General features: G+C 39.1%; 1 protein-coding gene across 4 annotated transcripts in view; it reads left to right on the forward strand.

Moving 5' to 3' along the window:
- Positions 1 to 26438, forward strand: part of LOC133544541 (receptor tyrosine-protein kinase erbB-4-like) — a 651156-nt gene that overhangs the window by 299936 nt on the left and 324782 nt on the right. The gene's annotated exons all lie outside the window — the stretch shown is intronic.

Below are 26438 nucleotides of genomic sequence, written 5' to 3' on the forward strand. Positions count from 1 at the left end.
AGGGGAATTATACTTATTTGGGAATTTTGCCGATCATTCACAATCCTTATGTAAGACTTATGATGTTCTTTTTTCATGCACTCTCGCTAGTCAATAAATGTTTATACTAGGGTTGTCCTGATACAAGTTTTTAAAGGCCTACTGAAACCCACTACTACCGATAGATCTAATAGTTTATATATCAATGATGAAATCTTAACATTGCAACACATGCCAATACGGCCGGTTTAGTTTACTAAATTACAATTTTAAATTTCCCGCGGAGTTTCCTGTTGAAAACGTCGCGGAATGATGACGAGTGTTTGTGACGTTATTGGTTGGAGGGGGACATACTAGCCCAGCACCACTTACGGCTAAAAGTCGTCATGTTTCATCGTATAATTCCACAGTAATTTGGACGTCTGTTTTGCTGAATCTTTTGCAATTTGTTCAATTAATAATGGAGACGTCAAAGAAGAAAGCTGTAGGTGGGAAGCGGTGGATTGCCGCTGCCTTTAGCACCGAAAAACAGCCGGTCTTTCTTTATTTGTTGTGAAGCTTTAACACAAAGCGGTCAACCGAACATGTTTCTCTACGTCAGGGGTAGGGAACCTGCGGCTCTAGAGCCAGATGTGGCTCTTTTGATGACTGCATCTGGCTCTCAGATAAATCTTAGCTGACATTGCTTAACACGATAAGTAATAAATGATTCCACTGGTAATCACAGGGTTAAAAATAACGTTCAAAATTAAAAATGTTCTCATGCATTTTATTCCATCAATCCAAGAAGTTGTATTAATGGTAAGAAGTATTTCATTTATTGTTAGCTTCAGAATAACAATGTTATTAACAAGAACAAGAGACTTATTTTACTCTAAAAATGTTAGTCTAACTTAAAAATGTGCACATTTAGTTGTATTGAGTGTTAAGAAATATTGGTAACACTTTAGTATGGGGAACATATTCTAAGTAACAAAGAATTAAGAGTTATTTGGACACTAATAAGCAATAATTCTGAAGTTATATAGGAAGACTCTTAGTTAATGGCTTACTGCTTGTAAAATAAGGCCAAGCAGAAAAAGGCATTAATAAGTACTTAAAAAATAACTAATTAAGAGCCAATATGTCACGAATTTGCATGTTAATAAGCAACTAATTAATGGTGAATATATTCCCCATATTAAAGTTTTACCAAAATATAATATGGCTCTGACGGAAATATGTTTTTAAAATATTTGGCTTTCATGGCTCTCTCAGCCAAAAAGGTTCCCGACCCCTGCTTTACGTCAACCAGCAAGTTTTTGGATGGAAAAAATTGTGATATTAAGTCGGCTCTTACCGGAGACTTGAATGGATTATGCGACCTCCTCCTGTAGCTGTCAAAAAGGCAGTTGTGATCTCGGCTCCTCCATTGGCTTCTCTGAGAGATACTGGCGACTTTCTGGTATGACTTTATAATGTCACTAAAACACTATTAACACGGGGGGCAGCATAGCTCGGTTGGTAGAGTGGCCGTGCCAGCAACTTGAGGGTTGCAGGTTCAATTCTCGCTTCCGCCATCCTAGTCACTCCCGTTGTGTCTTGGGCAAGACACTTTACCCACCTGCTCCCAGTGCCACCCACACTGGTTTAAATGTAACTTAGATATTGGGTTTCACTATGTAAAGCGCTTTGAGTCACTCGAGAAAAGCGCTATATAAATATAATTCACTTCACTTCACTTCATAAGCAGATAAGGGATTTTCTAAAATGATCCTAGAAAATGTGTCTAATAACATCTGAATAGCTCACACTGCCATCGCCTAGAGCCGTCGCCTTTTCTTCAGTTCTTCTTTTTTAGTGCTTCACTCTAACTTTCCTCATCCACAAATCTTTCATCCTGGCTCAAATTAATGGGGAAATTGTCGCTTTCTCGGTCCGAATTGCACTTGATGCTGGTGGTTATGATTATAAACAATGTTCAGATGTGAGGAGCTCTACAACCCGTGACGTCACGCGCACATCGTCTGCTACTTCCGGTAAAGACAAGGCTTTTTTATTAGCGACCAAAAGTTGCGAACTTTATCATGGATGTTCTCAACTAAATCCTTTCAGCAAAAATTTGGCAATATCGCGAAATGATCAAGTATAACACATAGAATGGACCTGCTATCCCCGTTTGAATAGGAAAATCTCATTTCAGTAGGCCTTTAACTTACATTACCAAACAAATATTGAAAACTTGAGTCTTGACCAAGACTGATAATGATTCAAAATGATATCAGCACAAATCATACATACTTTTATTATTTTGTGCTGTGACACGTTAGAACATGTCTGATCAAGTAAAAATAGGCAAGCAGAGAACAACGGCAGGTATGAAAAACACAAACATACACTACAATGCCTAAAGTATTTGGCCACCCATCCAAATGATGAGAATCAGGTGTCCTAATGATTTGACCCGGTGAATAAGATCAAGCACTTAGGCATGGAGTATGTTTCTACAAACATTTGTGAAAGAATGGCCCACTTTCAGTGATTTCCAGCGTGGAACTGTCCCAGGGTGCCACCTGTGCAACAAATCCAGTCGTGAAATTTCCTCGCTCCTAATTATTCCAAAGTCAAGTTTTTTATAAGACAAGTGAAGAGTTTGGGAACAACAGCAACTCAGACACCAAGTGGTAGGCCACGTAAACTAACAAAGAAGGGTCAGCGGATCACTTACTTACAGTCATTTGCTACAGAGCTCCAAACTTCATGTGATCTTCCAATTAGCCCACGTACAGTACGCAGACAGCTTCATGGAATGGGTTTCCATGGCTGAGCAGCTGCATCTAAGCTATATATCACAAAGTCCAAAGCAAAGCGTGGGATGTAGTTGTGTAAAGCACATCGCCGCTGAACTCCAGAGCAGTGGAGACGCGTTCTCTGGACTGATTATTCACGCTTTTCCATCTGGCAATCTTTTTGACCAGTCTGGGTTAGGAGGTTTCGAGGAGAACGCTACATTTTTGACTGCATTGTGCCGAATGTGAAATTTGGTGGAGGGGGAATTATGGTGTGGGGTTGTTTTTCAGGATTTGGGCTCAGCCCCTTAGTTCCAGTGAAAGGAACTTTGAATGCTCCAGAATAACATGGTATGGCACTTCAAGTTCATATTTGAGTCAAGGCACGTGGCTGAATACTTTTGGATATATAGTGTATTTATTATTAACTGTTTGGAATTGACTCATGCTGTTTTTAAGTTGATGTGAAGTGGTGTTCTTGTTTTTTTGTTTTTTTTTATAACTGTGGTCACAATAATGAATTAATATAAGCTCATGACACAATGCGGACACATTTGTTATTGGGTATTTTTCAAATGTGTTTCTGCCTTGGAGAATTTGTATTTGTATGTAATATGCAACAATAATCATTTGATATTTGCTTATATTGACACACGTGGTGTTATAGATTGCTATGTTGTTCAATTAACAACACCTATTAATAAGGATGTCCCGATACAAATTATTTGCTTCAAAGATGACACTGATATTGGAGCCTTGAGTATTGATATTAACCAGATACGATATCAGTGCAAATCATAATACATCCCTTTATCATTTTATGGTGTGACGTGTTAGAAAAGGTTCAATCAAGTGTAATTACTCTCATAACAGTGGATCCTGTGAACAACACCAACCTTATAACAGACTTATATGTTTGATGTTAAGTATTGTGCTCTTGGTGCCAACTAGAGGTTACAATAATACATGAAATTATGCATATAAATTGAATGATGTAGACATGTTTGTTACTGGATATTTTCTAAAATGTTTTATGTGGAAAAAAAATATTGCATATGGTGTGTGGTTGCCGTATAAAAACATCAACGTTTTGACAAAAGAGCCTAAAACAAACAAAATAATAGTTCAAACTTAAAATCGACAGATATATCGGAAGTTGATCTTAAAATTTAAGTGTTGAAAGTTAAAAAAAAAATTCTAATAAACATGCATCACTTTATGAGTGGGGAACCTTTCGGATCTCAAATATATTTAGTAGGATTTTATTTGACTTTTCACTGTGAGTACTCAAAAATATGAAATAATTATAATCAAGGGTGTCCTGCATTATTGATCTTTGAGGGCTTTAAAGGCCTACTGAAACCCAGTACTACTGACCACGCAGTCTGATAGTTTATACATCAATGATGAAATATTAACATTGCAACACATGCCAATACAGCTTTTTTAGTTTACTAAATTACAATTTTAAATTTCCCGGGAGTTTCGTCTTGGAAACGTCGTGTAATGATGACGTGTATGCAGGACGTCACGTGTTTTTAGGAAGTATGAGCGCTACGCACACACACAGGTAAAAGTCGTCTGCTTTAACAGCATATTTACACAGTATTTTGGACAGCTGTGTTGTTGAATCTTTTGCAATTTGTTCAATTAATATTGGGGAAGTCACAGTAGAAAGATGGTGTTGGGAAGCTTTAGCCTTTAGCCACACAAACACACGGTGATTCCTTGTTTAAGATTCCCAGAGCTGAAACTTCACTATGGATCAGAGCATGGTCAAGCAGAAATGAATCCAGAGCAAATGTCAACCAGCAGGTTTCGGTGAGAAAATTGTGGTTAAAAAGTCGCCACTTACTGGATATCAGCTGAGCTTGTGTCGTCCGTACAGCTGCCGTCGACACCCGTGAGACATTGGCGTCAACACACCCGTGGACGTACACCTCCTACTTTTAGGTAATATTAAACTCACTAAAACACTAGCAACACAATAGAAAGATAAGGGATTTCCCATAATTATCCTACTAAATGTGTTTAAAAACATCGGAATATGTCCCAATGCTATCGCGTTTTTTTTTTTTTTAACTCTATTTTTTTTTTTCTTCTAGTCCGTCGCTATCAATATCCTCAAACACAAATCTTTCATCCTCGCTCAAATTAATGGGGAAATTGTCGTTTCCTCGGTCCGAATAACTGTTTTTGTTGAAGGCTCCCATTAAAATCAATGTGAATATGTGAGGAGCCCTCAACATGTGACGTCATTGTCTGCGACTTCCGGTAAAGGCGAAGCTTTTTCGGGAAGTACCAAAAGTGGCGAACTATATCGTCGATTTTCTCTACTAAATCCTTTCAGCAAAAATATGGCAATATCGCGAAATGATCAAGTATGACACATAGAATGGACCTGCTATCCCCGTTTGAATAAGAAAATCTCATTTCAGTAGGCCTTTAATTGCTAAATAAAGGAACTCTCCTGAAGGAATCAATAAAGTACTATCTATCTCTCTATCTATCTATCTAGCTATCTATCTATCTATCTAAATACTGCATATTTCAGTTTTACTATAAAAAAACAAAGTTGTCTTTGACAGAAAAGGCATAAAACCTTATTTGTTTTACTTTATATCAACCTCAAGTTGATATAGAGATTTACTGTAAGCATTAAATTGAAAAATAATAATATTTTGACTTATTTTTAACATTTTAGTGACTGAGACCCTTTATGCTCCCCAGGAGCCCTAAGGATTAAAAAAAAATAAAAAATCCATATATTTTGTTATGGTTTGAGAATGAAAAATATCAAAATGTCCCCCGCATGCTTACATTTTTCCGTGTGCGGCCCTCTGTGGAATAAGTTTGGACACCCCTGCTGTATGCTGTAAATTGATGGCAAGAAGCATCAATTAAAAATTTTATGAAATCAATATTTGACTTGCTTTATCCGTTTTTAAACACAGCGCTTCCTAAAGAATCATTATAGTTCCCAATAATTAAACACCTTGTCTGTTTAACAGTAAAGTTTGAAAGCGTGACCACAAATTGTAATAACGTTGCTCATTTAAATGTTTATGACGGTCCTATAATTGACGTTCAATATGAAGTGAATACTTACTGGTATGCGGCGCACGTTTACCTGACAGGTTTGTTGCAACAAAAATCCCATTTGTATTGTAAAAGGCGCACGCAGGTCATGGAGTGTGTGTTTCAGCACCATGGACAGCCACGTGAAGTGTGCTTCACTGGGTTCAGCACCATGGACAGAGAAATGTGTCCCCCCCATTCACTCCCTGCTGTTTAATGAAGTGCGTGCAGTCTAATTACTGGGCCAGCGCAATAAAATGAACACTATAAACAGTCCCATTAGGCTCAGCATCATTAGGGAAACAATTAGGCATCTGGGGATTGTTAAGTGGATGTGAGGGAGGTCAGGTCTCTGGAGTTTATATGGTTACTATGGAAACAATTTGTCAGTAAGGACAAGCAAACAGGTACGCTGATTTGAATGCATTTCCCCCCCAAATAATCAGCCATCTTCCATCAGATTTTACTTTGTCAGGCAAGAGATGTATCTTTTCATCACAATTTGATTACAGTATTTTTTTTTATAAGGAAGAACCCATTAACTTTTGATGCAGATCTGGATTAAAGCAGTGATAAAGATGGTTGTGTTTTCATTGGTCATTAACTTATCTTAGAACTGGCGATTAAATATTCAGTTGGTTCATACATTTCGCTTTTGTAGTAATCATAGAGTATGCTGTCAATTAGGGATGGGCAATATAGCCTAAAATATATATTGTGATATATATATATATATATATATATATATATATATATATATATAAGATCGCTGTCAGGACGTGGGCTATGGGGTGGTTGTTTTCCCGAGATGAAAGTGAACTTGGACCGGACATGGCGTGAAGGTAATGACATCTTTATTTTAACACTAATAAAAAAGAATAAACAAAAGGCGCGCACAAGGGCGGAAGTACAAAACATGGCTATAAAAACAAAAACTAGCACAAAGACAGAACTATGGACGAAAAACCAAAGATACTAATTGTGGCATTAATAAAGAAAACTTACTTGCGATGACATGAGCAGGGCAGCATGGACTATGAATCAAGCAGCGTGAACTAAGCATGAAACCGTAAATATGACATGAAGCAGAGCGATGTCGCCAGGAAGACAGCCCGGCAACTGGAGGGTTAAATAATAATAGTGACATGATTAGAGACAGGTGCGTGACATGAGGACAGGTGAAAACTAATGGGTAGTCATAGATACAAAACAAAGAAGGAAGTGCAAAAACAGGAAACAATTGAGTCTTAAGCAAAACAGTTCATGACTAAACAAAACATGATCACAAGACATGACAATAGCAATATTTTTCACACAATATTAGAATATTATAAAGGCTCATCATTTGGCAGCTGATGTATTCGGTAAAATATTGTCATGTAAAGTTGTATCATTTAGATGTAATTATATTAAAATGTAAGAAACACTTATTCTTGTGTTTGGATTAGTTACATTAGGTTTCTGTGATACTAAAAATGGGGGTATCAATACTATACCAAGCAGTTACAGGGACAGATTTGGTCATACCGATGCTGATACATATTTTTTTGGGATCATTGAATTAATGATTTTTGATCATTAATGTAATCACACAAGCACTCAGAGTTGCTGTGTAACAGTATCAATTGAACATTTAAATGATTCCCTTATGATAGGATAGGATAAACTTTATTCATCCACAATGCGGAAATTAGGTGTTTGCGGTGCAAATAAAAAAGAGTCCACAAAAAAAAGGTTAACAAAAAACAAGAGGGAGACATGAAATAACACAAAATACATCAAATATATTAAAGAGTGCATATCTGGTGCAACCAATTGCCACTTCAGCGCCAGCATTTCTACATACAGCTGCAAATGTAAAACACGGTGAAAAAAACTATAAATGAGAAATAAATAATCCATATATACATATTTAAATAAATAAAAAAGTAAATAGTTAAAAATTACTAAACAGAATATGTATATATTTATATACATATATATAAATATATGTATTGACCATAAAACGTATCAATATAATGACTGTAGTTTCGACCATTTACTGATACTATAGCTGGGTTATAACCCCCTGTGAACATTTTTTTTAATTCAAGTACCCCTAATCGGAGCGAAGCATTTTTGGTTGAAAAAAAGAGATAAAGAGGTAAAATACAGCACTATGTCATCACTTTCTGATTTATTAAATTGTATAACAGTGCGAAATATTGCTCATTTGTAGTGGTCTTTCTTGAACTATTTGGAAAAAAATATATAAAAGTAACTAAAAACCTGTTGAAAAATAAACAAGTGATTCAATTATAAATACATATTTCTACACATAGAAGTAATCATCAACTTAAAGAGCCCTCTTTGGGGATTGTAATAGAGATCCATCTGGATTCATCAACTTAATTCTAAACATTTATTCACAAAAAAATAAATCTTTAACATCAATATTTATGGAACATGTCCACAAAAAATCTAGCTGTCAACACTGAATATTGCATGAATGTATTTTTTTTCAAAGTTTATGAATTTACATTCATATTTTGTTAAATTTTTATTCAATAAATATATTTATGAAGGATTTTTGAACTGTTGCTATTTTTAGAATATTTAAAAAAAATTTCACGTACCCCTTGGCATACCTTCAAGTTCCCCCAGGGGTACGCGTACCCCCATTCGAGAACCACTGGTCTAGAATCCCATTAGGCCACTGTTTATTGACCTTTGTCAGTGCAGATTTGGGCATATTTGAAAAGGTTAAGATGCAAACATATAAGCAATAATGGAAAAAAAAAAAAACACATTTAAAATGTGATGGAGTGGATTTATACAGTTGTGGTCAAAAGTTTACATACACTTGTGAAGGACAAAATATCATGGCTGTCTTGAGTTTACAGTCATTTCTACAACTCTTGTTTTTTTGTGATAGAGTGATTGGACATACTTGTTCGTCACAAAAAACATTCATGAAGTTTGGTTCTTTTATGAATTTATTATGGGTCTACTGAAAATGTGAGCAAATCTGCTGGGTCAAAAGTATACATACAGCAATGTTAATATTTGGTTACATGTCCCTTGGCAAGTTTCATTGCAATAAGGCGCTTTAGGTAGCCATCCTCAAGCTTCTGGTTGAATTTTTGACCACTCGTCTTGACAAAATTGGTGCAGTTCAGCTAAATGTATTGGTTTTCTGACATGGACTTGTTTCTTCAGCATTGTCCACACGTTTAATCATCTTAATGATTTCTCACAATAAATAGATATTTTTGACGACATGTTTGAAATAGGTTAAAATTCAATCTGCACTTTGTTAGAATATATAACAAATTGGACCAAGCTTTATTTCTAACAAAGACAAATCATTATTTCTTCTAGATTTTCCAGAACAACATTTTTTAAAAGGAATTCAAAAGACTTTGAAATAAGGTTTACATTTGATTCTACAGATTTTCTAGATTTGACAGGATATTTTTATTGAATTTTAATCATAGTAAGTTTGAAGAAATATTTCACAAATATTCTTCGTCGAAAAAACAGAAGCTAAAATGAAGAATTAATCTAAAACGTATTTATTATTCTTTATAATAAAAAAATATAAATTTACTTGAACATTGATTTAAATTGTTAGGCAAGAAGAGGAAGGAATTCAAAAGGTAAAAAGGAATATGTGTTTATAAATCCTAAAGACATGTTTAAGGTTGTATTTTTTTCTCTAAAATTGTCTTTCTGAACGTTATAAAAAGCAAAGTAAAAAAATTAATGAATTTATTTAAACACGTGGAGACCAAGTCTTTAAAATATTTTCTTGGAGTTTCAAATTCTATTTGAGTTTTGTCCCTCTTGGAATTAAAAATGTCCATTGTTACTATAACAATCTACAAGATTAATATAGGTTGCCTCTCTCTCTTCCCTTTCATCTTTCGGTATTCCTTCTTTTTTATTTTTTCATTTATGTATCTATTTTTTGATTATCTTTCTAGCTATCATTATGTATACGTATTGCTGCATTTGAACAACTTTTTTTGTTGATAATAGAAGTAAACTATTGGTTTTGTTCATGTCGTTTTTGTCTCTCTGTCTAATCCCCCTCTTATCCCCACAATTTCCCCCTCTGTCTTCCTTTTTTTCTCTTTCTATCCCCCCTGCTCCGGCCCGGCTGCACCAAATGATAATATAAATACATTTAATAAAGTCAAATTCAAATAAGGCAACAAGAAAAGTATTCTACACTTCTCTTTTGTAAAGTAAATCTGAACAGCCGATATGGGCATCTACATCGACTATATGATTTGCCTGAGAAGCTGGACAGGACAAAAAAAAAATAATAATAAAATAAAATAAAATAAAAATGTCGAGCAAAGCGAGACCAGCTTGCTAGTAAATAAATACAATTTTAAAAAAATCGAGGCAGCTCACTGGTAAGTGCTGCTATTTGAGTTATTTTTAGAACAGGCCAGCGGGCGACTCATCCGGTCCTTACGGGCTACCTGCGGCTTTGTTGACCCCTGCCCTAGGATTTGCCTTAGACCCCAACACCACAGGGAAGCCCAATCCGGTCTTTCAAGAGTCACTTTTAACCACATGCATTACCATTCTGCCCGCTATTTTAAATGTGTTCCAGAAAAGGAAGAGCTCCTCTATTTCCTTTAAGAACATTTAGTGTATAAACTCCTTTGGGTGACAATTAGAAGGGTGGGTTGGTGTCGAGGAGACGAGGGAGGAGGAAGAGTTATAAGGGATGTCACTTTTACTGCAGCAAAAACAGCTGCTGTGCTTAAATGACAATCTTTGTATAGTGAGTGTGTTTTGAGTGGATGGTTTCACTGGAAGGTTGCGGCTCGAGACCGACGCTAACAGACGTGAAGGCTCAGGGACTACTTGGGGTTCAAAGCGGATATCTGAGTCCGTTCAGAGATGTGTTTTTTTACCCCGTTTGGGTGAGATGATACACAAATCTTATAAGGTCCGTTGCTTAGCCGTGTAGGTCATCCCGAAGCTTTAGTCTGTGTGGAAAATACTCACTATATAGCAGGGGTGTCAAACTCATTTTAGATCGGGGGCCACATGGAGAAACATCTACTCCCAAGTGAGCGTCCTGAACACTAATCAGAGGCAGGTGAAACTAGATGGCAATTAAAACAAAATAGTAACTCTGGGAGTAAAAAAACTAAACAAACATGATCCGGGCAACGGATCATGATAGTAGTTTTGACTATATGTAATAGTGTGATGTTGTTGCGCTATATTATGAACGAGACAGGGTGTTGTGTTTTATTTTGAAGAACCGGATGTCTGGTGCAGGAAGTGACTGCGTTTTTTTTCGGATATTTACTTCCTCTTCTATCGGACTTTTGCTGATAAGGTAATAGTTCTTCATTGCTCTGTGTTTCTTGTGAAAATATTGTTTCTAAACTTTCATATTACTATGTTGTAGGTTTAAGTGATGTGTAGTTTTAATTTTTTATGCACAATTTTGTTAAGTAAGGATTAGAGCGTCGAATGTTTGAAATGTTTGGTCATAATTACACATGGCATTTACGCAGGTATCACTCCGCCAGAAAAGTAGAGACCTGTGTATGTGTTTCATGTTTCCAACAAAGGTATGTGGATTTGTGTATTATTATTACTTTTATGTGATAAAACGTTTTTGTTAATGTAATTTAAATTACTCCTCTCTGAGCTGCTACCTTACCGTGGTAGAGGAGTTTGCGTGTCCCAATGATCCTAGGAGCTATGTTGTCTGGGGGCTTTCATGCCCCCTGGTAGGGTCTCCCAAGACAAACAGGTCCTAGGTGAGTGATCAGACAAAGAGCAGCTCAAAGACTTCTATGGAATTACAACAAAATGAACCCAGATTTCCCTCGCCCGGACGCGGGTCACCGGGGCCCCGCTCTGGAGCCAGGCCCGGAGTTGGGGCACGATGGCGAGCGCCTGGTGGTCGGGCCTGTTCCCATGGGGCCCGGCCGGGCACACCCCGAAGAGGCAACGTGGGTCATCCCTCCAATGGGCTCACCACTCATAGCAGGGGCCATAGAGGTCGGGTGCATTGTGAGCTGGGCGGCAGCCGAAGGCAGGGCACTTGGCGGTCCGATCCTCGGCTACAGAAGCTAGCTTTTGGGACGTGGAACGTCACCTCACTGGGGGGGAAGGAGCCTGAGCTAGTGCGTGAGGTAGAGAAGTTCCGTCTGGATATAGTCGGACTCACCTCGACGCACAGCAAGGGCTCTGGAACCAGTTCTCTCGAGAGGGACTGGACCCTCTTCCACTCTGGCATTGCCAGCAGTGAGAGGCGACGGGCTGGGGTGGCAATTCTGGTTGCCCCCCGGCTCAAAGCCTGCACGTTTGAGTTCAACCCAGTGGACGAGAGGGTAGCTTCCCTTCGCCTTCGGGTAGGGGAAAGGGTCCTGAATGTTGTTTGTGCTTACGCACCAAACGGCAGTTCAGAATACCCACCCTTTTTGGGTACACTCGAGGGAGTACTGGAAAGTGCTCCCCCGGGTGATTCCCTTGTCCTACTGGGAGACTTCAACGCTCATGTTGGCAACGACAGTGAAACCTGGAGAGGCGTGATTGGGAAGAATGGTCGCCCGGATCTAAACCCGAGTGGTGTTTTGTTATTGGACTTTTGTGCTCGTCACAATTTGTCCAGTACAAACACCATGTTCAAACATAAGGGTGTCCATATGTGCACTTGGCACCAGGACACCCTAGGCCGCAGTTCCATGATCGACTTTGTAGTTGTGTCATCGGATTTGCGGCCTCATGTTTTGGACACTCGGGTGAAGAGAGGGGCTGAGCTTTCTACCGATCACCACCTGGTGGTGAGTTGGCTGCGATGGTGGGGGAGGATGCCGGACAGACCTGGGAGGCCCAAGCGCATTGTGAGGGTCTGCTGGGAACGTCTGGCAGAGTCTCCTGTCAGAGAGAGTTTCAATTCACACCTCCGGGAAAACTTTGAACATGTCACGAGGGAGGTGCGGGACATTGAATCCGAGTGGACCATGTTCCGAACCTCTATTGTCGAGGCGGCTGATTGGAGCTGTGGCCGCAAGGTAGTTGGTGCCTGTCGGGGCGGCAATCCTAAAACCCCTTGGTGGACACCAGCGGTGAGGGATGCCGTCAAGCTGAAGGAGTCCTATCGGGTTCTTTTGGCTCATAGGACTCCGGAGGCAGTAAACGGGTACCGACGGGCCAAGCGGTGTGCAGCTTTAGCGGTCGCGGAGGCAAAAACTCAGACATGGGAAGAGTTCGGGGAAGCCATGGAAAACGACTTCCGGACGGCTTCGAAGCGATTCTGGACCACCATACGCCGCCTCAGGAAGGGGAAGCAGTGCACTATCAACACCGTGTATGGTGCGGATGGTGTTCTGCTGACTTCAACTGCGGCTGTTGTAGATTGGTGGAGGGAATACTTCGAAGACCTCCTCAATCCCACCAACACGTCTTCCTTTGAGGAAGCGGTGCCTGGGGAATCTGTGGTGGACTCTCCTATTTCTGGGGCTGAGGTCGCTGAGGTAGTTAAAAAGCTCCTCGGCGGCAAGGCCCCGGGGGTGGATGAGATCCGCCCGGAGTTCCTTAAGGCTCTGGATGCTGTGGGGCTGTCTTGGTTGACAAGACTCTGCAGCATCGCGTGGACATCGGGGGCGGTACCTCTGGATTGGCAGACCGGGGTGGTGGTCCCTCTCTTTAAGAAGGGGGACCGGAGGGTGTGTTCCAACTATCGTGGGATCACACTCCTCAGCCTTCCCGGTAAGGTTTATTCAGGTGTACTGGAGAGGAGGCTTCGCCGGATAGTCGAACCTCGGATTCAGGAGGAACAGTGTGGTTTTCGTCCTGGTCGTGGAACTGTGGACCATTTCTATACTCTCGGCAGGGTTTTTGAGGGTGCATCGGATTTTGCCCAACCAGTCTACATGTGCTTTGTGGACTTGGAGAAGGCATTCGACCGTGTCCCTCGGGAAGTCCTGTGGGTAGTGCTCAGAGAGTATGGGGTATTGTGTCTTATTGTGGCAGTCCGCTCCCTGTATGATCAGTGCCAGAGCTTGGTCCGCATTGCTGGCAGTAAGTCAGACACGTTTCCAGTGAGGGTTGGACTCCGCCAAGGCTGTCCTTTGTCACCGATTCTGTTCATAACTTTTATGGACAGAATTTCTAGGCGCAGCCAAGGCGTTGAGGGGATCCGGTTTGGTGGCCACGGGATTAGGTCTCTGCTTTTTGCAGATGATGTAGTCCTGATGGCTTCTTCTGGCCGGGATCTTCAGCTCTCGCTGGATCGGTTCGCAGCCGAGTGTGAAGCGACCGGAATGAGAATCAGCACCTCCAAGTCCGAGTCCATGGTTCTCGCCCGGAAAAGGGTGGAGTGCCATCTCCGTATTGGGGAGGAGACCCTGCCCCAAGTGGAGGAGTTCAAGTACCTAGGAGTCTTGTTCACGAGTGGGAGAAGAGTGGATCGTGAGATCGACAGGCGGATCGGTGCGGCGTCTTCAGTAATGCGGACGTTGTATCGATCCGTTGTGGTGAAGAAGGAGCTGAGCCGGAAGGCAAAGCTCTCAATTTACCGGTCGATCTACGTTCCCATCCTCACCTATGGTCATGAGCTTTGGGTCATGACCGAAAGGATAAGATCACGGGTACAAGCGGCCGAAATGAGTTTCCTCCGCCGTGTGGCGGGGCTCTCCCTTAGAGATAGGGTGAGAAGCTCTGCCATCCGGGAGGAGCTCAAAGTAAAGCCGCTGTTCCTCCACATCGAGAGGAGCCAGATGAGGTGGTTTGGGCATCTGGTCAGGATGCCACCCGAACGCCTCCCTAGGGATGTGTTTAGGGCACGTCCAGCTGGTAGGAGGCCACGGGGAAGACCCAGGACACGTTGGAAAGACTATGTCTCCCGGCTGGCCTGGGAACACCTCGGGATCCCCAGGGAAGAGCTAGACGAAGTGGCTGGAGATAGGGAAGTCTGGGTTTCCCTGCTTAGGCTGTTGCCCCCGCGACCCGACCTCGGATAAGCGGAAGATGATGGATGGATGGATGGATGATCAAACATTCAAACCATTTTTTTTAAATAAATAAATTTCTGATTTCAAAGCAAGTTATCCATCAAATTGTGCAATGTAAAAGTAGCAATTTATTCAATAAAAGTGTGACATTTACTGTGGTTTTAACAGCCTTTTTTCTCTAATATAAAACCAGTGCTTTTTTTTTACTGTAATAAACTGTAGTGCCGTTTTAGCATTTACAGTAATACACCATAAAATCTACAGTTGTTGATTTGCAGTAAAAAAAAAACATTTAAATAAATAAACTGGGAGCTCAGGTGCCAAAATTTTACTGTAAAATTGCATTTTTGTAATTTACAGTAAAAAAAAATCAAATGTAAAGTTTACAGTCAAATTCTGTCAAATGAGTTGCCTTTTTTATTTTATTTTTTCACCATAAAAACAGCAGTAGTGTACTGCAACTTACCATTTCTTTTTTTACATTTTAAATTGTATTACATTGTATGTACAAACCCCGTTTCCATATGAGTTGGGAAATTGTGTTAGAGGTAAATAAAAACGGAATACAATGATTTGCAAATTCTTTTCAACCCATATTAAATTGAATGCACTACAAATACAAGATGTTTGATGTTCAAACTCATAAACTTAATTTTTTTTTATGAATAATAATTAACTTAGAATACCATGGCTGCAACACATGCCAAAGTAGTTGGGAAAGGGCATGTTCACCACTGTGTTACATCACCTTTTCTTTTAACACTTACAAATGTAGCGACACACTGTATTTAGTGACAGTGGTTTCTGTAGTGTTCATGAGCCCATGCGGTGATATCCTTTAGAGATTGATGTCAGTTTTTGATACAGTGCCGTCTGAGGGATCGAAGGTCACGGTCATTCAATGTTGGTTTCTGGCCATGCCGCTTACGTGGAGTGATTTCTCCAGATTATCTGGACATTTTGATGATTTTATGGAACGTAGATGTTGAAATCTCAAAATTTCTTGCAATTGCAGTTTGAGAAACGTTTTTCTTAAACTGTTTGACGTTTTGCTCACGCAGTTGTGGACAAACTGGTGTACCTCGCCCCATCCTTTCTTGTGAAAGACTGAGCATTTTTTGGGAAGCTGTTTTTATACCCAATCATGGCACCCACCTGTTCCCAATTAGCCTGCACACCTGTGGGATGTTCCAATTAATTGTTTGACGAGCATTCCTCATCCTAATCAGTATTTATTACCACGTTTCCCCAACTTTTTTGTCATGTGTTGCTGGCATCAAATTCTAAAGTTAATGATTATTTGCAAAAGAAATGTTTATCAGTTTGAACATAGAATATGTTGTCTTTGTAGCATATTCAACTGAATGTGGGTTGAAAATTATTTGAAAATCATTTTATTCCATTAATATTTACATCTAACACAATTTCCCAACTCATATGGAAACGGGGTTTGTATATCACATTATAGATTTTAGGCTACATCCCCCTTTTATCGTTGCCATTTATATTCACTGCCCATTACAGGATGAGGAAAGACCATGTGACAGCCTTCAATGACCAGTCCACCACCGGCCGTCACTCTTTGTGTTAGCTGTCCACTGACCCCCACAAAGCCCCCCTCCCCCATGTCACTCAGAATGACCCATTTTCCCAGCAGTAAATCAGGGCGTTGTGCCAAGTGGCCCCCAGTGCAAGCAGCTAATCATGTCACCTATGCTGATGGACTCTTCATTAAAGTCGAATCAATCTGGCCACCGGAGATGCAAACCATTGGGCAGGACGCCAAGGAGGACTCTGAGAGTGCATGTGTCCGAGTATCACGACACTCTCATACAAGCATGTCCTGTCCTGTGTGGGGATGCCCTAGTAGTGAGACCGAGAGGCAGGTCAACCCAAGTTCAATCTAATGCCAAGTTTCGTTTCTCTTCAGTGTGTCTAACACAATGCATAAGCCAACAGTCATATTTGAATAAAAACGAGATAACCTATTTACAATTAATCCAACAGTTACTAAAAAGTAATAATTATGAGGTTATTGAGGGAAGACTCTTAGTTAATGGCATACTGGTTGTATGACAAGTCCATGCAAAATAAGGCATTGTGAACGGCTTCCTGCCGTCATCGTGCGGGTTGCATGGACCATCAAGGTAGGACATTGCTTTTGCAGGTTTGACTCTTTTTTTATTTTTTTTAATAGCTTTGTCTTTTGGTCCGATCGCTTATCAGCTGCTCCGCTCCTGCTCGCTTTCAGCCGGCCGCGTCTTCAGCTCGCTCTCGGTCGTTCTCGCTCTTCAGGTTCTGTTTCTGATTCTCATACTCCTTCTGCCTTGATCGCTCCTCCTTCTCCCCTTTTATACAGCAGGAGGAAATTAATTAATTGTGTACAGGAGTGTGTGCCACGCACCTGATTTAGACTGTGGCGGCGTCGCTCCCATTAAGCCCCGCCTCTCCGCTCTGCCGCATCCTCCGCCTCCTTGCCGCCATCTTGGGCAGGGCCGCTGCAGCGTTGGCCCATCGGCTGCGCCTCTCCACAGACATTAATAAGTACTTGATAATGACTTAGAGCCAAAAAGTTACTAATTTGCATGTCAATAAGCAAGTAATTAATGCTGAATATGTTCCCCATACTAAAGTGTTACCCTTGTTTGTAAAAACAAGAGAAAAAAACAACTTTTTTGTTTATTTAGTGCATGTAAACATAACGTGTGTGTGAATAGGGCAGTTCAGGTTAGTATCGGGGACCCTTTAGAAGTCTTGTGTATGGGGGTCCAAATTGGGTGTTTCACCCTTGTGCATTAATGCATGTATTCTGGAGAATGTGTTGAAATTCAGGGCTGCTCCCCATCCACCGCCTTACTCCTGTCAGAATAAACAGTCTCCCGCAAATATTTGCATGAACTCATCCCAGCCACTGTAGAGAAGTGGACTCGTCCCTCTCGGTGGAAGTATTTACGAGTGACTGACACACGGCGGGGACAAGGCCAGCGTGCGGGTCAAGAGCTTCTCATCCTCCTCTATCCCCGGTCCAGCTCACTAGATTCATTTCTCCGGTGCAGCCTGCATCACAATGGTTACCACGGGGGCCCCTTCACCATATAATGATGTCGTGTTAGCGAGCTGTGATTGAAGAGGGTTGCGCTCGTGGTGCAAATCATACACTTTCATTAGCCTCTGAACCAGCTGAGAGGCTCGGAAAAGGTTGGGATTATTGGCAGTAACCAAACCAGTCGGCGTAATTATAGCTCTTATTGCTGGAAAATTTATCAGCCTGCTCAAGTGTGTTGATGCATCTGGGAAATTGTAGGGTTTCCAGCTAAACATATATATCTGACATGTTAGCTTTCCCTTCAGCTTGGGAAATTGAACTGGAGACTGTAATGAACCACAAGAGCCTTGGCCTTGGAATGGAACCCTGACAAGGCCAAACAATGCAGGTTTTGTCTATTTTTTATTATTCCCAACAAAATGGCCATTCGCAATACGAGGTGTTGAGAGAAAAAATATGAGAAGAAAATAATAAAAATAGAAGGAATTTACATAAAACAGCGGTGTGGCCCCTTTCTGAAAATGCAAATTAAACCAGAAAAAAGGGCCAAAATGTTAGCTGTCTTTGTCCGTGTTTGAATAAAGGCAGGCTCAACAATTCTGATTGGTCAACATGTCTGTCAGTCAAATGCCGCTGAAGACGCATTCGCTTGCATGTCGCTGTCAATTTTGCGGAATACAATTAGAAAATGTTATCAGCGTGCATTATCACAATATCAATCAATCAAGCAATGTTTATTTACATAGCCCTAAATCACAAGTGTCTCAAAGGGCCGCACAAGCCACAATGACATCCGCGGTTCAACGCCCACATAAGGGGCAAGGAAAAACTCACAACCCAATGGGACGTCGATGAGAATGACTATGAGAAACCTTGGAGAGGACCGCAAATGTGGGTTACCCCCACCCCTCTAGGGGAGACCGGATGCAATGGACACCGAGTGGGTCTGACATGACATTCAATCAATCAATCAGTGTTTATTTATATAGCCCTAAATCACAAATGTCTCAAAGCACTGTAAAAACCATTACGACTACGACATCCTCGGAAGAACCCACATAAGGGCAAAAAAACTCACACCCAGTGGGCAGGGACAATTCACACCCAGTGGGACGCCAGTGACAATGATGACTATGAGAAACCTTGGAGAGGACCTCAAATGCGGGCAACCCGAAAGCAATGGATGTCGAGCGGGTCTAACATGATACTGTGAAAGTTCAATCCATAGTGGCTCCAACACAGCCGCGAGAGTTCAGTTCATAGCGGATCCAAGACAGCAGCGAGAGTCCCATCCGCAGGAAACCATCCCAAGCGGAGGCGGATCAGCAGCGTAGAGATGTCCCCAACCGATACACAGGCGAGCGGTCCATCCTGGGTCTCGACTCTGGACAGCCAGTACTTCATCCATGGTCATCGGACCGGACCCCCTCCACAAGGGAGGGGGGGACATAGGAGAAAAAGAAAAGGAGCGGCAGATCAAATGGTCTAAAAAGCAGGTCTATTCAAAGGCTAGAGCAGGGGTAGGGAACCGATGGCTCGCGAGCCAGATGTGGCTCTTTTGATGACTGCATCTGGCTCTCGGATAAATCTGAGCTGACATCGCTTGACACGATAAGTAATGAATAATTCCACTTGTTAAAAATAACGTTCAAAATATAAAGCATTCTCATGCTTTTTTATGTTCAAGAAGTTGCGTTAATGGTAAGAAGAAATGTATTTATTATTGGTTAGTGTGGGGCTTGCCCTCCTGGGGGTTCTTCAGACCAACAAGCACCGACATGAGAGCCTGTTTCAGGGTTACAATATTGTTTTATTTTTCAGTAAGTATCTCAGTTGCTTTCCAGCAACTGTCTTTTTCTCTTTCGTTCTCGCTCGCGCTCTGGTTCCAGTTTCAACCCCGTCTCTCCTCCTGGCTGCTGCTTATAACAGAGCGACAGGTGATTAGATAACAAGACCCAGTTGGGCCATCTACGCACCTGTCGCTGATTTTGAGGCCGGTCCTGGCACACCCTGCTTCGCTGCAGGCCTGCAGGCCACGTCCCCTCCACAGTTAGCATCAGAATAACAATGTTTTTAGAAAGAATAAGAGACATGAAATGTTGGTCTTACTTAAAAATGCACGCGTTTAGTTGTGTTCAGTGTTAAAAAAAATATTATATGGCTCTTACAGAAATACATTTTAAAATATTTGGCTTTCTTGGCTCTCTCAGCCAGAAAGGTTCCCGACCCCTGGGCTAGAGTATACAAATGAGTTTTAAGGTGAGACTTAAATCCTTCTACTGAGGTAGCATCTCGAACTGTTACCGGGAGGGCATTCCAGAGTACTGTAGCCCGAACGGAAAACGCTCTATAGCCCGCAGACTTTTTTTGGGCTTTAGGAATCACTAATAAGCCGAATTAAACAATGAAAAACAATAGCACCAGAAACTTTATCGTCAGTCAAATGTTTGTCATATCTATCGTGCGACTCTCCTGTTGATCCTTGGCAGAGGATGGATACAAAAGCAATAAATCACGTGTCGTCTCACCCCTGTTGAATCATTATTTAGTACGCCGTCATGACTGCCTCTTTGTCAGACTGATGAAAAGAGAAGCCATGTACAGGAGAGATCTCGAAGGTGAAATAAAATTCTCGCAGCTTCCGTCCGCCGAGGGTGGAAAGTGATTACCATTAAATTAAAAGGTATGGCCATAAAAACACGCTGCGATCAAAGCTGCGCGAGTCATCAAGATGATCCCGCGGCGCGTCTTTTGCTTATCAAATTGTAAAATATTGTCTGTGACACCTCATAACCGAGCCTTAATTGATGTACTAAATCAATTCGGAACAGCTCGGCACAGCGCAGCTCGGCCTGCTGGGACCGCAAATGATGGCGGCAGATGTGCGCTGCCAAGAGGGATGTTTAAACCTTGCAGCCAATCACGATTAGTTCACACAAACGCCAATTTTGCAGGGCTCAGATCGTGCTTTAATTCAAATGGCGAATGCACTTTTTTGGGGAATTTTGCCCATTATTCACAATCATGTAAGACAGTCACACTTATGTGTTTTCTACTAGTAAATAAATGTCCGCTTAAGGAGCCTATAAAGCAGGGGTGTCCAAAGTGCGTTCCGCGGGTTATTTTTTAACGGCCCCACGGCGCTTTTTAAGAAAACAAATGAAAAAAATGTAACACATAAAAAGTGGTAGAAAACAGCAAACAAGGTGAAATGTAACAATAATTTTTTGCAATGCTTACTCTTATAACACAAAGCTGCCATGCAGGCTGTTTCTTTCTTTTAAAAAATAATAATGAATCAAAATCAATGTCATTTTGAATTATTGACCTATTCAAGGCTCCGATTACGTCACATCAAATATTCCACTTTGAAATATTTTTTGCGGAAAATGTTGCATATTGTGTGTTTTGCCATTTGAAAAAAACTGAGCTGTTTTTTTTTTGTTTTTTTTTTTTTATAAAGAAGGGCCTAAAACAAACAAAAAAACATAAATAAAAATAAAATTAATTATTGACGGATAGATCTGAAGTTGATCTCAAGATTTTCGTGCTAAAAGTAAACGGTAAAAAATATATATTTATTTTTTCAACACTTTAATGTGTAGGACACTTTTAGATCCCCAATTATTTTAGTGTGATGTGTTTTTAAGTGTCATTGCTCAAAAAATAATAATGAATCAAAATCCATATTTAAGGCTCTTTCTTTAAAAAATAATAATGAATCAAAATCAATGTCATTTTGAATTATTGACCTATTCAAGGCTCCGATTACGTCACATTAAATATTCCACTTTGAAATATTTTTTGCGGAAAATGTTGCATATTGTGTGTTTTGCCATTTGAAAAAAACTGAGCTGTTTTTTTTTTTTTTTTTTTTTTTAAAGAAGGGCCTAAAACAAACAAAAAAACATAAATAAAAATAAAATTAATTATTGACGGATAGATCTGAAGTTGATCTCGAGATTATCGTGCTAAAAGTAAACGGTAAAACATATATAACATTTATTTTTTCAACACTTTAATGTGTAGGACACTTTTAGATCCCCAATTATTTTAGTGTGATGTGTTTTTAAGTGTCATTGCTCAAAAAATAATAATGAATCAAAATCCAAATTTAAGGCTCTTTCTTTCTTTGAAAAATAATAATGAATCAAAATCAATGTCATTTTGAATTATTGACCTATTCAAGGCTCCGATTACGTCACATTAAATATTCCACTTTGAAATATTTTTTGGGGAAAATGTTGTATATTGTGTGTTTTGCCATTTAAAATAAACTGAGCTGTTTTTTTTTTTTTTTTAAAGAAGGGCCCAAAACAAACAAAAAAACATAAACAAAAATAAAATTAATTATTGACGGATAGATCTGAAGTTGATCTCAAGATTTTCGTTCTAAAAGTAAACGGTAAAAAATATATGTATTTTATTTTTTTCAACACTTTAATGAGTAGGACACTTTTAGATGCCCAATTATTTTAGTGTGATGTGTTTTTAAGTGTCATTGCTCCAAAAATAATAATGAATCAAAATCCAAATTTAAGGCTCTTTCTTTCTTTGAAAAATAATAATGAATCAAAGTCAATGTCATTTTGAATTATTGACCTATTCGAGGCTCCGATTACGTCACATTAAATATTCCACTTTGAAATATTTTTTGGGGAAAAAGTCGCATATTTTGTGTTTTGCCATTTAAAAAAAAAAAGAGCTGTTTTTTGTTTTAAAGTAGGGCCTAAAACAAACCAAAAACTTAAACAAAATTAAAACTAATTATTGACAGAATAGAACTGAAGTTGATCTCGAGATTATCGTGCTAAAAGTAAACGGTAAAAAATATGTATCATTTATTTTTTCAACACTTTAATGAGTAGGACACTTTTAGATCCCCAATTATTTTAGTGTGATGTGTTTTTAAGTGTCATTGCTCAAAAAATAATAATGAATCAAAATTCATGTTTAAGGCTCTTTCTTTAAAAAATAATAATGAATCAAAATCAATGTCATTTTGAATTATTGACCTATTCAAGGCTCCGATTACGTCACATTAAATATTCCACTTTGAAATATTTTTGGGGGAAAATGTTGCATATTTTGTGTTTTGCCATTTAAAAAAAAACTGAGCTGTTTTTTTTTTTTTTTTAGAGAAGGGCCTAAAACAAACAAAAAACATAAACAAAAATAAAACTAATTATTGCCGGATGGATCTGAAGTTGATCTGGAGATTTTCGTGCTACAAGTAAACGGTAAAAAATATATATCATTTATTTTTTTTCAACACTTTAATGAGTAGGACACTTTTAGATCCCCAATTATTTTAGTGTTATGTGTTTTTAAGTGTCATTGCTCAAAAAATAATAATACATCCAAATTTAAGGCTCTTTCTTTCTTTAAAAAATAATAATGAATCAAAATCAATGTCATTTTGAATAATTGACCTATTCAAGGCTCTAAAATTACGTCACATTAAATATTCCACTTTGAAATATTTTTTGGGGAAAATGTTGCATATTTTGTGTTTTTCATTAAAAAAAAAACTGAGCTGTTTTTTTTTTTTTTTTAAAGAAGGGCCCAAAACAAACAAAAAACATAAACAAAAATAAAACTAATCATTGACGGATAGATCTGAAGTTGATCTCGAGATGATCGTGCTAAAAGTAAACGTTAAAAAGTAAATATCATTTATTTTTTCAACACTTTAATGAGTAGGACACTTAGATGCCCAATTATTTTAGTGTGATGTGTTTTTAAGTGCCATTGCTCAAAAAATAATAATGAATCAAAATCCAAATGTAAGGCTCTTTCTTTCTTTAAAAAATAATGAATCAAAATCAATGTCATTTTGAATGATTGACCTATGCAAGGCTCCGATTACGTCACATTAAATATTCCACTTTGAAATATTTTTGGGGGAAAATGTCGCATATTTTGTGTTTTGCCATTTAAAAAAAACTGAGCTGTTTTATTTATTTTTTATTTTTATTTTTTTAAAGAAGGGCCTAAAACAAACAAAAAACATAAACAAAAATAAAACAAATTATTGACGGATAGATCTGAAGTTGATCTCGAGATGATCGTGCTAAAAGTAAACGTTAAAAAATGTATATCATTTATTTTTTCAACACTTTAATGAGTAGGACACTTTTAGATCCCCAATTATTTTAGTGTGATGTGTTTTTAGGTGTCATTGCTCAAAAAATAATAATGAATCAAAATCCAAATTTAAGGCTCTTTCTTTCTTTGAAAAATAATAATGAATCAAAGTCAATGCCATTTTGAATTATTGACCTATTCAAGGCTCCGATTACGTCACATTAAATATTCCACTTTGAAATATTTTTTGGGGAAAATGTCGCAAATCTTGTGTTTTGCCATTTAAAAAAAACTGAGCTGTTTTTTTTGTTTTTTTTTAAAGAAGGGCCTAAAACAAACAAAAAAAACATGAACAAAAATAAAACTAATTATTGAAGAATAGATCTGAAGTTGATCTCGAGATTATTGTGCTAAAACTAAACGGTAAAAAATATATATCATTAATTTTTTTCAACACTGAGTCGGACACTTTTAGATCCCCAATTATTTTGGTGTGATGTGTTTTTAAGTTTCATTGCTCAAAAAATAATTCCATTTTTTTTTTTTTTTTTTTTTTCAAAAAATAATAATGAATCAAAATCCAAATTTAAGGCTCCAATTAATATATAATCTCAAATATTCCACCTAAAAAAAATATTATTGGGTAAAAAGAATGCATATTTTGTGTTTTTTCCATTTTTTTCGTAATGTTTATAAAGAGTTTTAAAACTTGAATAATAATGAAAATAATACTACTGATTAATGACACATTTGTAATATTTTTTTGGACTAAAACCCTTTGGGGTCCCCGGGATCATAACTGAGTGGAGGCCTATTTTTTTTTTTTTTTTTATACATAACTTGTATTTGTTTTTAAAATAAAAATTATGAAAATGGCCCCTGCTTGCTTTGATTTTTCAGTGTGGGACCCTCAGTGGAAAAAGTTTGGACCCCCCTGCTATAAAGCCTATACATCCATCCATTTTCTACTGCTTATTCCCTTTTGGGGTCGCGGGGGGCGCTGGCGCCTATCTCAGCTACAATTGCGCGGAAGGCGAGGTACACCCTGGACAAGTCGCCATCTCATCAGCACTTAAAAAAACATCCAAACACTTCCATCAAAATTTTATACACAATAGTGGTCAAAAGTTTACATACACTTGTAAAGAACATCATGTCATGGCTGTCTTGAGTTTCCAATAATTTCTACAACTCTTATTGACAAAGTGATCTGAGAACATACTTGTTTGTCACAAAAAGCATCCATGAAGTTGGGTTCTTTGTAGAATTTATTATGAGTCTACTGAAAATGTGAGCAAATCTGCTGGGTCAAAAGTATACATACAGCAATGTTAATATTTGCTTCCATGTCCGTTCTTCAGCATTTTTCACACGTTTAAGTCAGGACTTTAGGAAGGCCCTTCTAAAACCTTATTCCTTGCCTGATTTAGCCATTACTTCACCACTTTTTGACATGCTTTTGGGGTCATTGTCCAGTTGGAACACCCAACTGCGCCCAAAACCCAACCTCTGGGCTGATGATTTTAGGTTGTCCTGAAGAATTTGGAGGAAATCCTCCTTTTCCATTGTCCTATTTAATCTCTGTAAAGCACCAGTTCCCTTGGCAGCAAAACAGGGCCATAACATAATACTACCACCACCATGCTTGACGGTAGGCTTGGTGTTCCTCATCCTTTCTCTTCCAAACATATGGCTGGGTATTGTGGCCAAGCAGCTCAATTTTTGTTTCATCTGACCACAAAACTTTCCTCCAGAACAGGGGTAGGGAACCTACGGCTCTTTTTGATGACTGCATCTGGCTCTCGGATAAATCTGAGCTGAGACTGTTAAAAATAATGTTCAAAATATAAAACATGCTCATGCATTTGAATCCATACATCTTTTTTTTTCTACCGCACTTGTTCAAGAAGTTGCAATTAGGGTAAGAAGTGATTTGTTTATTATCGGTTAGTTTAGGGTTTGCCCTCCTGGGGGTTCTTCAGACCACCAAGCACCGACATGAGAGCCTGATTCAGTGCTACAATATTTTTTTATTTTTCAATAAGTCTCTCAGTTGCTTTCCAGCAATTGTCTTTTTCCTCTTTCGTTCTCGCTCGCACTCTGGCTCCAGCCCTAACCCTGTCTCTCCTCCTGGCTGCTGCTTATAAACCAGATAAAAAGGCCCAGGTGGGCCGGCCTTCTATGCACCTGTTGCTGATTTCTAGGCTGGTCTTGGCAACAACCCGCTTCGCTGCAGTCCCGCAGGCCACGCCCCCTCCACAGTTAGCTTCAGAATAACATTGTTATTACAAAGAATAACAGACCTATTATAATCTAGAAATGTTGGTCTTACTTAAAAATGCACACATTCAGTTGTGTTCAGTGTTGAAAAAAATATTATACGGCTCTCACGGAAATACATTTTAAAATATTTGGATTCTTGGCTCTCTCAGCCAAAAAGGTTCCCGACCCCTGCTCCAGAAGGTCTTATGTTTGTCCTTGTGATCAGCAGCAAACTTTAGA

The sequence above is a fragment of the Nerophis ophidion genome, linkage group LG27 (genome assembly GCF_033978795.1).
Source record: "Nerophis ophidion isolate RoL-2023_Sa linkage group LG27, RoL_Noph_v1.0, whole genome shotgun sequence".
Classification (NCBI taxonomy): domain Eukaryota; kingdom Metazoa; phylum Chordata; class Actinopteri; order Syngnathiformes; family Syngnathidae; genus Nerophis; species Nerophis ophidion.